The following is a 12,477-nucleotide window of genomic DNA, read 5'->3' as shown; positions in this document are numbered from 1 at the left end:
GCGGGGGCGGCTCAGTGCGGCGCGGGGCGGCCCGCTCCCTCCGGCGGCGGCGGCGGCGGCGGTGGCGGCCTCCCGCCCGGGATCATCCCCGCCCGGCCCGGCCCGGCCCCGATCCTCCTCGGGCGACGGCGGAGGCAGCGGCGGAGCGGGGAGCTGCCCACAATGCACTGCGCCGCCAGCATCAGCACCAGCCCTGACATCACCACCCCACCGCCCGGCTCTTACATCACCGCCCTCTCTCTGACATCACATTCCACTCCGCTCTTCTCGCCACGCCGGCAGCCTTAGAGCTCTCCTTCGGATGGTCCCGCTTCAGCTCTTCGGTTCTCCTCACTGGTTATTGCCATTTACTTGACCGCCACCCCGCCCCCACCCCTGCAGTGCCCCATCACTCCTTACTTGTCCCCATAAAACTCACCTGTCTCCATCACCCCTTATCTTTTCCCCTCCCAGTCACTCCTTGCCTGTCCCTATCAGCCTCAACTGATTTCCGCACCGCATCTTCCATGTGTTCATATTACCTGCTTCTAAACTCCGCTCCCCTCACCTGTATCCATCCTCCCACAGTTCCCGTCCGCCATTTCTTCTCACACGTCCCTTGCCTAGAACTCACCACTCCACACATAGGCCTTACCTCCTGGCTCAACCTGTCCCTCTCTGTCTTTGGCCCTCTCCCCCATCTGTTGACAAATTCTGTCAAGCAAATTTCTTATTGCTTACAAATTGGATGCACACTCTTTACCATGACATTAAATAGTCTTCCCAACATGGGTAATAATACCGTATAGAGATTATTACCACCCTTCTGACAAATTTGATTGCTCAGCATTCCCTGAACATACTTTGCACTTTGTCTCTCTCAGGTCCTTCCTTCCATCCTTTGTGCCTTCAACAAATGCATACTGAGTGCCTTCACTAACAACAACAATAATAATAGCAGCAACTATCTACTCCTGCCAGACATTGTTCTAACTTACACATATTAACTCGTATAATCCTCATAATAACCCAGTGACATAGCAGTACTAATGTTATACCCATTTTATAGATGAGGAAACTGAGATACAGATAGGTTGAGTAATTTGCCTTAGGTTACAGAGTCACCTTGAATACAGCAGAGCTGGTATTCAAACCCTGGCTTCAGATTCAGAGTCCATGCTCCTAACCACGATGGAAGGGCCATTGAGTCAACAAGGCCATTCAGAGGAGGCTTCTTGGAAGAGGTGCGTTCAACTGTAATTTGAAGGATTAGTTATTTTCCAACAGGTAAGTGGGGCCAGGGCAGAGGGTGGGAGAGGCTCCCAGGCTGAGAAGAGGGCATGAGGTGATCTGGGGGTGGGCCTGTACAAGATCATGAAGGGCACTGTGCACTATGCCAAGAAGACTGGATTTTCTCCACTTAGTTTTTGAAAATATAGTGGATAATGTCACAAGCCATCCAAATCCCCCTTCAGAATCTAGGTACTCGTTCCTCCGCCTGCCTGGGATGCTGTAGTCTGAGCACTCTAAGCTGACTCTTTTTTCTGGAAATTGCCCCTGGCCAAGGGAGCTGCCTCAACTCAAGATCATGAACCCTTTCTGGGGCAACCGATATCTGATTGATGATCAACCTGTGAGGACAAAGGCCTGGCCCCCTCGCCCCAACTCAAGACAGCTCTGAAGGGACATCCACTTTCAAAACTGCTGAGAGGGTCACCCGAAGCTTTATTGAGGCTGCACTGAAGCTCCGCCCAGCCCTGCTTTCTTTACTCCACAGATGTTGATCCCCAGAGTCCCTCCCTATCAACCTCCTGCGTGATCCTCTCTGTCTCAGAGTCAATGTCCAAGGGAATTGGACCTTCACACAGGAAATCACTGAAGATCAAGTCTGATCCAAGTATTGAGTTAGGATTCTAGGTGGACAGTCTTATCCCCAGTCCTATAAAAATGTCACTCACCTCTCCTCTAGCTTGCATTGGTTCTGTTGGGAAATCTACACTTATCCTTGTCTTTGTTTCCCTGTATGTAATGTCTGTTACTCTTCTGGCCACATTTAAGACTTTCTCTTTATCACTGTTTTTAGACCTGTTTGATTATAATGTGACCTGCCATAGTTTTTGTTTCGTTTTCATGTTTCTTGTGCTTGGGGTTTGTATCTGTGAATTTATAGTTTTCATCAGGTTTGGGAAAATTTCAGCCATTATTTTCTCAAATATTTTTTCTGCCTTCTCTTTTTTCCCAGAGACTCCAATTAGCCTGTTTATGAGGCCACTTGAGTTTCCCATAGCTCACTGATGCTTTGCTCATTTTTCCCCCAGTCTTTTTTTCTTACTGTGTTTTGTATCTGTGTGTTTTTTTTAAGATTTTATTTTTAAGTAATCCCTACACCCAACATGGGGCTCGAACTTACAACCCTGAGATCAAGAGTCACATGCTCTACCAACTGAGCCAGCCAGGCACCCCTGTTTTGTATAGTTTCTGCTGCTGTGTATTCAAGTTCATTAATCTTACCTTTTGCAGGTGGTATTAATCCCATTGGATGTATTTTTCATTCTAGTATGCATCTCTAGAAATTCAATCTGGGTCTTTAAAAAATCTTTCATGTTCAATTTTCCTTCTAATTTCTTAAGCATATGGAATAGTTATAATAACTATTTTAATGTACTTGCCTATGAATTTTATTACCTGAATGATTTCTGGACCAGTTTCAGTTGCTTTTTCTTTTCACTCTTGTTTTTCTGCTTCTTTCCATACACTAATTTTTTATTGGATGCCAAATAGTGTGAGTTTTACTTTGTTGGGTTTGGGATTTTTTTTTTTTTAATTTAATGTTTATTTATTTTTGAGAGAGAGAGAGCTCACAAGTGGGGGAGAGGCAGAGAGAGAGGGAAACACAGAATCTGAAGCAGGCTCCAGGCTCTGAACTGTCAGCACAGAGCCTGATGTGGGGCTCAAACTCACAAACCACGAGATCATGACCTGAGCCAAAGTCGAATGCTTAACCAACTGGGCCACCCAGGCACCCCTGGATATTTTTGTATTTCAGTAAATACTCTTGAGTTTTGCTCCAGGATGCAACTCATTTACTTAGAAAGTTTGATCCACTAAGTCTTACTTTTTAAGCTTTATTAGGTGGGACCTAAACAGCTTCTAGACCAGGGATAATTTTCCCCAGTACTGAGGCACAAGCCTTCAGCATAATTTACCTCATGCCCCATGCATGATGAGGTTTTTCCACCTCGGCTGGAGGGAACAGGCACTTTTTCCACTGCTGTGTGAGCTCTGGAGATTCACTTTGCTACTTTCAGGTGGTTCTTTTCCTGCCTCAGAGAGTTTCCTCACACACATGTGCTGATCTGTCATGGAGTGCCCTCTGAACATTCCAGAGCTCTCTCTTGGATCCTATGCTCTGTTCTACAAACCAGTTGCCTTGGCCTCCGTGGATTCCCCAATCGGCCTCCTCAGCTCAAGGAGACCGCTGGGCTCAGCTTGGTTCCTCCCCTCTGAAGCCCGGAAGCCCTGCAGGCAACATGGGGGAGGGGGGGACACACAGCTCACCTGGCTGTTTTCAGGTGAGCTGTTTTTCCTCTTTGCCGTCCTACACTGCCTGATGGCCAATGTTCAAACATCATTGTTTCATATATCCTGTCCAGTTGTTTTGCTTGTTAAACATGGGAGGTTATACAGCAAAGGAAACCATCAATAAAATGAAAAGGCAATTCATGGAAAGGGAGAAAATGATTGCAAATCACATATTGGTAGGGGTGCCTGGGTGGCTCAGGTCATGATCTCATGGTTTGTGAGTTCGAGCCCCACATCGGGCTCTGTGCTGACAGTTCAGAGCCTGGAGCCTGCTTCAGATTCTGTGTTTCCCTCTCTCTGCCTCTCCCCCACTTGTGCTCTCTCTCTCTCTCTCAAAAATAAATAAAATGTAAAAAAAATTTTTTTCTTAAATCATGTATCTGGTAAAGGGTTAATATCTGAAATATATAAAGAACTCATACAATTCAATAGGGGGGAAGAAAGGACAATCCACTTTAAAAATGGGCAGGGTGCCTGGATGGCTCAGTCATTAAGCATCTGACTTTGGCTCAGGTCATGATCTCTCGACTCGTGAGTTCGAATCCCACATCAGGTGAGCTCAAGCCCTGCTTTGGGTGAGCCCCGCTTTGGGTGAGCCCTGCTTCTCTTTCTCTCTCTCTCTCTGTCTCTCTTCCCCCCCTGGGATTCTGTGTCCGCTCCTTGCTCACTTGTGCCCCCCCTCAAAAAAAATGGGCAGAGCATCTAAATAGACATTTTTCCAAAAAAGACATGCACTAGCCAATAGGTACATGAAAATGTACCATACTACCCAAAGCCATCTGTAGATTGAAAGCAATCCCTATCAAGAATCCAATGACATTTTTTACAGAGGTAGAAAAAATCTTAAAAGTTATACAGAACCAGAAAAGACCCTGAATAACTAAGGTAGTCCTGAGAAAGAAGAATAAAGTGGGAGGCATCACACCTTCTGATTTCAAGCTACGTTACAAAACTACAAAATCAAAAGAGTAAGGTACCAGCATAAAGACAGACACATAACCAATGGAACAGAACTGAGAGCCCAGAAATAAGCCCATGAATATATGGCCAACTAATATTTGACAAGGGAGCCAAGAATAGTCAGTGAAGAAAAGACAGTCTCTTCCATACATGTGGCCAACAGACACATGAAAAGATACTTAACATCACTAATCATCAGGGAAATGCAAATCAAAACCACAGTGAGGCATCCCCTTACACCTCAGAATGGCTAGTATCAAAAAGATAAGAAATAACAAGTGTTGGCAAGGATGTGGAGAAAAGGGAACACTCATGCATTGTTAGTGGGAGTGTAAGTGGGTGCAGTCACGGTGGAAAACAGTAGGGAGGTTCCTCAGAAAACTAAAAACAGGGGCACCTGGATGGCTCAGTCGGTAGAATATGTGACTCTGGATCTCAGGGTTGTGAGTTCAAGCCCCATGTGGGTGTAGATATTACTTAAAAATAAAATCTTTAGGGGCGCCTGGGTGGCTCAGTCGGTTAAGTGTCCGACTTCAGCTCAGGTCACGATCTCGCGGTATGTGAGTTCGAGCCCCGCGTCGGGCTCTGTGCTGACTGCTCAGAGCCTGGAGCCTGTTTCAGATTCTGTGTCTCCCTCTCTCTCTGACCCTCCCCCGTTCATGCTCTGTCTCTCTCTGTCTCAAAAATAAATAAATGTTAAAATAAATAAATAAATAAATAAAATAAAATAAAATCTTTAGGGGCACCTGGGTGGCAGTTGGTTAAGCCTCCGACTTCATCTCAGGTCATGGTCTCATGGTTCACGAGTTCAAGCCCCACATAGGGCTCTACGCTAACAGTGCAGAACCTACTTGGGATTCTCTGTCTCTCCCTCTCTGTCTGTCTCTCTTTCAAAATAAATAAACAAACTTTAAAAATTTTAGGGGTGCCTGGGTGGCTAAGTCGGTTAAGCATTCGACTCTTGATTTGGCTCAGGTCATGATCTCATGATCAGGAGGTTTGAGCCCCATGTTGTGCTGTGTGGAGCCTGCTTGGGATTCTCTCTCTCTCTCTCTCTCTCTCTGCCCCTCTCCTGCTCCTGTTTGCACACTCTCTCTCTCAAAATAAATAAACTTTTAAAATAAAATTGTTAAAAAGAATGAAATCTTGCCATTTGCAACAATGTGGATGGAGCTAGAGTATTACGCTAAGTGAAATAAGTCAGTCAGAGAAAGACAAATACCATCTGATTTCCCTCATATGCATAATTTAAGTAACAAAACAAAGGAACATAGGTGGGGTGACAAAGAGAGGAAAATCGAGAAACAGACTCTTAACTGTAGGGAACAAACTGATGGTTACCAGGGGGGAAGGAGGTGGAGGGTTGTGTGAAATAGAAGATGAGGATTAAGGAGGGCACTTGTGATGAGCACCGGGTGTTGTATGCAAGTGTTGAATCACTAAATTTTACACCTGAAACTAATATTACATTGTATGTTAACTGACTGGAATTAAATAAAAACTTGGGGAAAAAATCATAAAAAAAAAAAAAAAATAGAAGTACCACATGATCCAGTAACTCCATTTCTGGGTATTTATCTGAAGAAATTGAAAAATGAAAACACTATTTTATTTATTTATTTAATGTTTATTTATTTTTGAGAGGGAGAGACAGAGCGTGAGCAGGGAAGGGGCAAAGAGAGAGGGAGACACGGAATCCGAAGCGGGCTCCAGGCTCTGAGCTGTTAGCACAGAGCCTGACACAGGGCTTGAACTCATGAACCGTGAGCTCATGACCTGAGCCTAAGTCAGACATTTAACTGAGCCACACAGGCACCCCTGCAAACACTACTTTAAAAAGATATGTGCACCCCTTAGTTCACTGCAGCATTATTTACAATAGCCATTATATGGAAGCGACCTAAATGCTCATCGATACATGAATGGATAAAGAAGCTGTTATATATGTAGACGGTGGAATATTACTCAGCCATAAAAAAGAATAAGATCTTGCCATTTGTGACAACATGGATGGACACAGAGGACATCACGCTAAGTAGAATACGTCAGACAGAGAAAGACACTATGATTTCACTTACATGTGGAATCTAAAACAAACAAAAAGCAATAACAACAAAAGAGACACAGACTCCTAAATATAGAGAAAAAACATGGTGTCCGGGGGGGAGGTGGTGGGAGAATGGACAAAATGGGTGACAGGAAGTGGGAGATACAGGCTTCTAGTTATGGAATAAGTCATGGGGAACATAGTCAATGGTACTGTAATAGTGTTGTATGGTGTCAGATGGGAGCTATACTTGTGGTGAATATATGTCTAGACTTGTCAAGCTACTATGTGGTACACCTGAAACATTGTGTGTCAACTATCCTTCAATTAAAAAAAAATTGTTTTTGGACAAGACAATCTCTCCAATAAACGGTGCTGGGAAAACTGATATTCACATGTGAAAGAATGAAATGAGGGGCTCCTGGATGGCTCAGTCAGTTAAGTATCTGACTCTTGATTTCAGCTTAGGTCACGATCTCACGGTTCATGGGTTTGAGCCCTACTTCGGGCTCTGTGCAGACAGCTGGGAACCTGCTTGGGATTCTCTGTCTCCCTCTCTCTGTCTGCCCCTCCCCCGTGTGTGTGCATGTTCTCTCTCTCTTTCTCAAAAATAAATAAATAAACTTTAAAAAAAGAATGAAACTAAACACCTATTTTATACCACTCACAAAAAATTAACTCGAATTGGATTAAAGACTTAAACGTAAGACCCGAAACCATATAACTCCCAGAAGAAAACATAGGGAAAAAACTATTTTGCATGGGTATTGGCACTGGGCTTTTCTTGATATGACACCTAAAGTATAAGCAACAACAAAAATAAATAGACAAGTGGGACTACATCAAACTAAAAAGCTTCTGCACGGCAAGAAAACAAAAACAAAAACAAAAACAAAACCCACTCCCCCCCCCAAAAAAAAGTCAGAAAAATGAAAAGACAACATACAGAATGGGACAAAATATTTACAAACAATATATCTGATAAAGGGTTAATATCCGAAATATATAAAGAATTCACAAAACTCAATAGCACAAAAAAATGATCTAATTAAAAATGGCCAAGGGGCCTGAATAGATACTTTTCAAAAGAAGGCATACAAATGGCCAACAGGAACATGAAAATGTGCTTAACATCACTAATCATTAGGGAAATGCAAATCAAAACCACAACGATAGGGGTGCCTGGCTGGCTCAGTTGGTGAAGCATGCAATTCTTGATATCAGGGTTATAAGTTGGGTGTAGAAATTACTTAAAAATACACATTGGGTGTAGAGATTACTTAAAAATAAAATCTTTGTGATGCCTGGCGGCTCAGTCGGTAGAGCGTACAACTCTTGATCTCAGGGTCGTAGGTTCAAGCCCCATGTTGGGTGTACAGATTACTTTTTTTAAAAATCCAAACACAATGATACGTCACCTTATGCTTGTTAGAATGGCTATGATCCATCTTGAACCAACAACAAAAACAAATTCATAGATACAGAGAACAAATTGGTGGTTACCAGAGTCAGGGGAGGTGGAACATTGAGTAAAGTGGAAGAAAGTGATCAAAAGATATGAACTTCCAGTTATAAGACAAATAAGTCCTGGGTAAGTAAGGTACAGCATGGTGACTACAGTTAATAATACTACATTGTATATTTGAGGGTTGCTAAGAGAGTACATCATAAAAGTTCTCATCACAAGAAAAAGCATTTATAACTGTGTGTGGTAATGAATGTTAACTAACCCTATTGTGGTGAACATTTCACAGTATATATATATATATATATATATATATATATATATATATATATCAGGTCACTATGTTGTGCATCTAAAACTAATGCAGTGACAAAAAAATTTTTTAATCACAGAAAAGAAAGCATGACATACAACAAAAGGAGCAAGGAGAAGCATGGTAAATATAAAGCACAAAAGAGGATAAGAGGAAAAAATCCAAATATTAATCACAATAAATATAAATGGAAGAAATTCATTGATTAATAGAGCACTGGTTTCTTTTTTTTATTTTATATGAAATTTATTGTCAAATTGGTTTCCATACAACACCCAGTGCTCATCCCAAAAGGTAGAGCACTGGTTTCTTAAAAATGCAAATATAAACTGCTTAACAGAGACACATTGGATTAAAAAAAGGTTAAAACTGAAGATGTAAAAATATGCAAGTCCAAAGGATTTATCAGGAAAAAAGTGGGTCACATCATGAGGACAAAAAGTATACCACCAAGAACATATAAAAAGTCTAAACTTGTACTCACCTAATAATAGTTTCAGAAAACAGGGTAAAAATAGGTAAAATTACATGGAAAAAAATGTAAATCGACTGTCAAAGGGATGTTTTAACAAAATTACCTCAGTAATTGATAAATCAAATGGGCCAAAAAAAAAAAAAAGTAAAGCTATAGAATATTTGAAAAATAAAAATATAGGGGCACCTGGGTGGCTCAGTAAGTTAAGCGTCCAACTTTGGCTCAGGTCATGATCTTGTGGCTCATGAGTTTGAGGCCACATCAGGCTCTGTGCTGACAGCTCAGAGCCTGGAGCCTGCTTCAGATTCTGTGTCTTCCTGTTTCTCTGCTCCTCCCCCACTGGCACTCTATCTCTCTCAGTCTCTGTCTCTCTTTCTCTCAAAAATAAATAAACAATTAAAAAAAGAAAAATAATGAAAAATAAAAATATAACCAACAAGTTTGATCTAGTGTACATGTGTATAGACGATTATATGCAGGTAATATATTATCTATTATCCATTATCTATTTTAGATATATTATCTGTTATATATGTAAATATCTATTGTACCTAGATTTTATAATACATACATATCTATTCTATATGTAACAGATAATATTTATAATAGATATTATAATATATATAATACATAGATCTGAAATAGATATAAAAAAATTTTAAGATTTGAAAAACCTGAGTAGTGGATACTAGGATATTTGATATACCATTCTCCAAACTTCACTCATACTTGAAATATTTTGTAATAAAATTTTAAATTAATAATTATTCACAAAAAAAAAATCTAAAATTGAGCACTAAGGCTGAACTCCCTGTTTTGGCCTCTACGGATGCCTAACACAGAAGAGTGGAGTATGAGTCTAGGCATTCCCTCCTTGCACAAAATTCCCATCATAAGTGATGCCACTAGCAAGAAAACATCCTAGCAATTGAGATGGTGAGGAAGACTCCAGGGGGCACCTGGTTGGCTCAGTCAGTAGAGCATGCAAATCTTTTTTTTTTTAATTATTTTTTAATGTTTATTTAATTTTGAGAGAGACAGACTGCAAGCAGGGGAGGGGCAGAGAGAGAGGGAGACAGAATCTAAAGCAGGCTCCAGGCTCTGAGCTGTCAGCACAGAGCCTGACACAGGGTAGAGCAAGCAAATCTTAATCTCAGGGTCTTGAGTTCAAGCCCCATGTTGGGTGGAGACTTTGCATTTAAAAAAAAAAAAAAAAAAAAGAGGGATGCCTGGGTGGTTCAGTCAATTAAGCGTTTGACTCTTGGTTTCGTTTCAGGTCATGACCTCATGGTTTGTGAGTTCAAGCTCCGCTAAAAGCGGATAGTATATATATATATATAGTAATATATATATATACTATATATAGAGAGAGATCCTCAACCCTGCTTTCTCTACAACGTATCTGAGAAAGGAACATCACATTTGAAAAACAAACAAATGATGGGGTAGGCGCTTGGATGGCTCAGTCGGTTAACCGACCAACTTTGGCTCAGGTCATGATCTCACGATTTGTGAGTTTGAGCGCTGCGTTGGGCTCTGTGCTGGGAGCCTAGGAGCCTAGGAGCCTAGGAGCCTCGGAGCCTGGAGCCTGCTTCAGATTCTGTGTCTCCCTCTCTCTCTGCCCCTCCCCCCCACATGATCTGTCTCTCTCTGTCTCAGAAATAAATAAACATTAAAAAAAAAAAAATGAGCACAAAATGAACAATGGGAGGGTAAATCTGGTCCCTGCTATTCCTTCTTGGTGGGAAGCAGGTGTTTGTTTGATCTGGGTGTTAACCAGCATAAGTGGGAGGATACATTGGAAAGTACATTCCATGTGCTTGATCTCTGCTTTCCTGGAACTGTTCAACCCTTTGCACATTGCTGCTTGGCATTAAGCTGACCTCTATTCTTTTTTTTCATTATTTAAAAAGAATTTTTTTTAACGTTTATTTATTTTTGAGGGACAGATCATGAGCAGGAGAAGCGCAGAGACAGAGAGAGAGAGACAGAATCCGAAGCAGTCTCCAGGCTCTGAGCTGTCAGCACAGAGCCTGACGTGGGGCTCAGACTCATGAACTGTGAGATCCTGACCTGAGCCAAAGTCAGACACTTAACTGCCTGAGCCACCCAGAGGCCCCTAGTTGACGTCTATTCTTGAGCCAAGGCTGGCCCTTCCCCAGACCAGAGTCTCAAGTTTCAGACTGTACTCCTTTTTTTGTAGTTCCTTGAGTGCCCACTGAGTGTCTCACACAAAACAAATACCTCAAAAAAAAAAAAAAAAAAAATGTATCTTCAAAGCTGTAGATTAAAAGAGACTTTAAAAACATATAAAAAATGAGTCCATTTAAACCATAGGACTAGGGATGCACGTTTGGGTGATAAAACCATAAAGAAGCATAAGGAAGTTTACTTATGCCCTTTTTTGGTCCTTACTATAAAAAGTAAGGGCAGTGGCTACTTTTGGAGGGAATAAAGAGGCTGTCACTAAGATAGGACACATGGAAACTTCTGGGAGGCTAAAGATCCATTTCTTGATGTGAATGGTGGTGACGAGAGTGTTTGTTTTATAATAATGAATTTGCTTTAAGGTAGTTTGCTGCAGGTGGATTTTATCTTACAATAAAAAATTTTTATTGGTATGTCCCAGGAATGAATGAATGAATGAATGAATGAATGAAGGGATGAATCAGGGCATTGAGCATCCTTGGCTGCTAACATCAAAAGAGGGACATCCAGATGTTATGTGCCCCACGATGGGAGTAAACCTGTGAAATAGTCTTGCCCAAAATTATGAATCTGATCAAGCTTCCACATCCAACTCCAACTTATAGGACAGAGGAACACTTTAAATGACACCACAGGGATATAATCAGTAAAGTCCAGACTGTAGGAAACTGCAGGACAAATGAGGGGGCTGGGAGGCGATGATATGGAGGGGCAACATATTGGTTAAAATTGTCTTAAAAGACATATCAACCAATCACAACATGTGGATTTTATGTGGCTTCTGCTTTTAAACAAACTGTACACAAACATTTATAACATTTTTAAGACAACTGGAGATTTGAACAGCGGTAGAATATTTGATGACTTTAAAAAATCTTGTCAAATATTTTAGCTGGGATAATGATATTTTGGTTATGTGTTTTTAAAAAAGAGTATCTTTTCGAAGCACATATTAATATATTTACAACCAAAATAATGTAATCTTGAATTTGCAGCAAAACAGTAGAGCAAGGAAATTGGACATGGGCATATATAGATAAAACCAGATTGGCCACAAATCGATAATTGCTGAGTCTCATTATATTATTTCTTATTTCCCATACTTTAGTTTTGCTTTTTATTTATTTATTAAAAATTTTTTTTAAATGTTTTCATTTATTTTTGAGATGGAGAGAAAGCTTGAGCTGGGGAGGGGCAGAGAGAGAGGGAGACAGGATCCCAAGCAGGCTCTGTGCTGACAGCAGTGAGCCCAACGCAGGGCTTGAACCCTGAACCACAAGATCATGAACTGAGCTGAAGTTGCACATTTAACCAACTGAGCCACCCAAGTGCCCCTATTTATCATTTTTTAAGTTTTACTTACTTTTTTTATTTAAAAAAAATTTTTAACATTTATTTTTTTTGAGACAGAGAGACAGAGCATGAGTGGGGGAGGGGCAGAGAGAGAG

This window comes from Herpailurus yagouaroundi, unplaced genomic scaffold (assembly GCF_014898765.1).
Source record: "Herpailurus yagouaroundi ecotype Mexico unplaced genomic scaffold, PumYag 139, whole genome shotgun sequence".
Lineage (NCBI taxonomy): Eukaryota > Metazoa > Chordata > Mammalia > Carnivora > Felidae > Herpailurus > Herpailurus yagouaroundi.
This window is presented reverse-complemented; position numbering follows the sequence as displayed.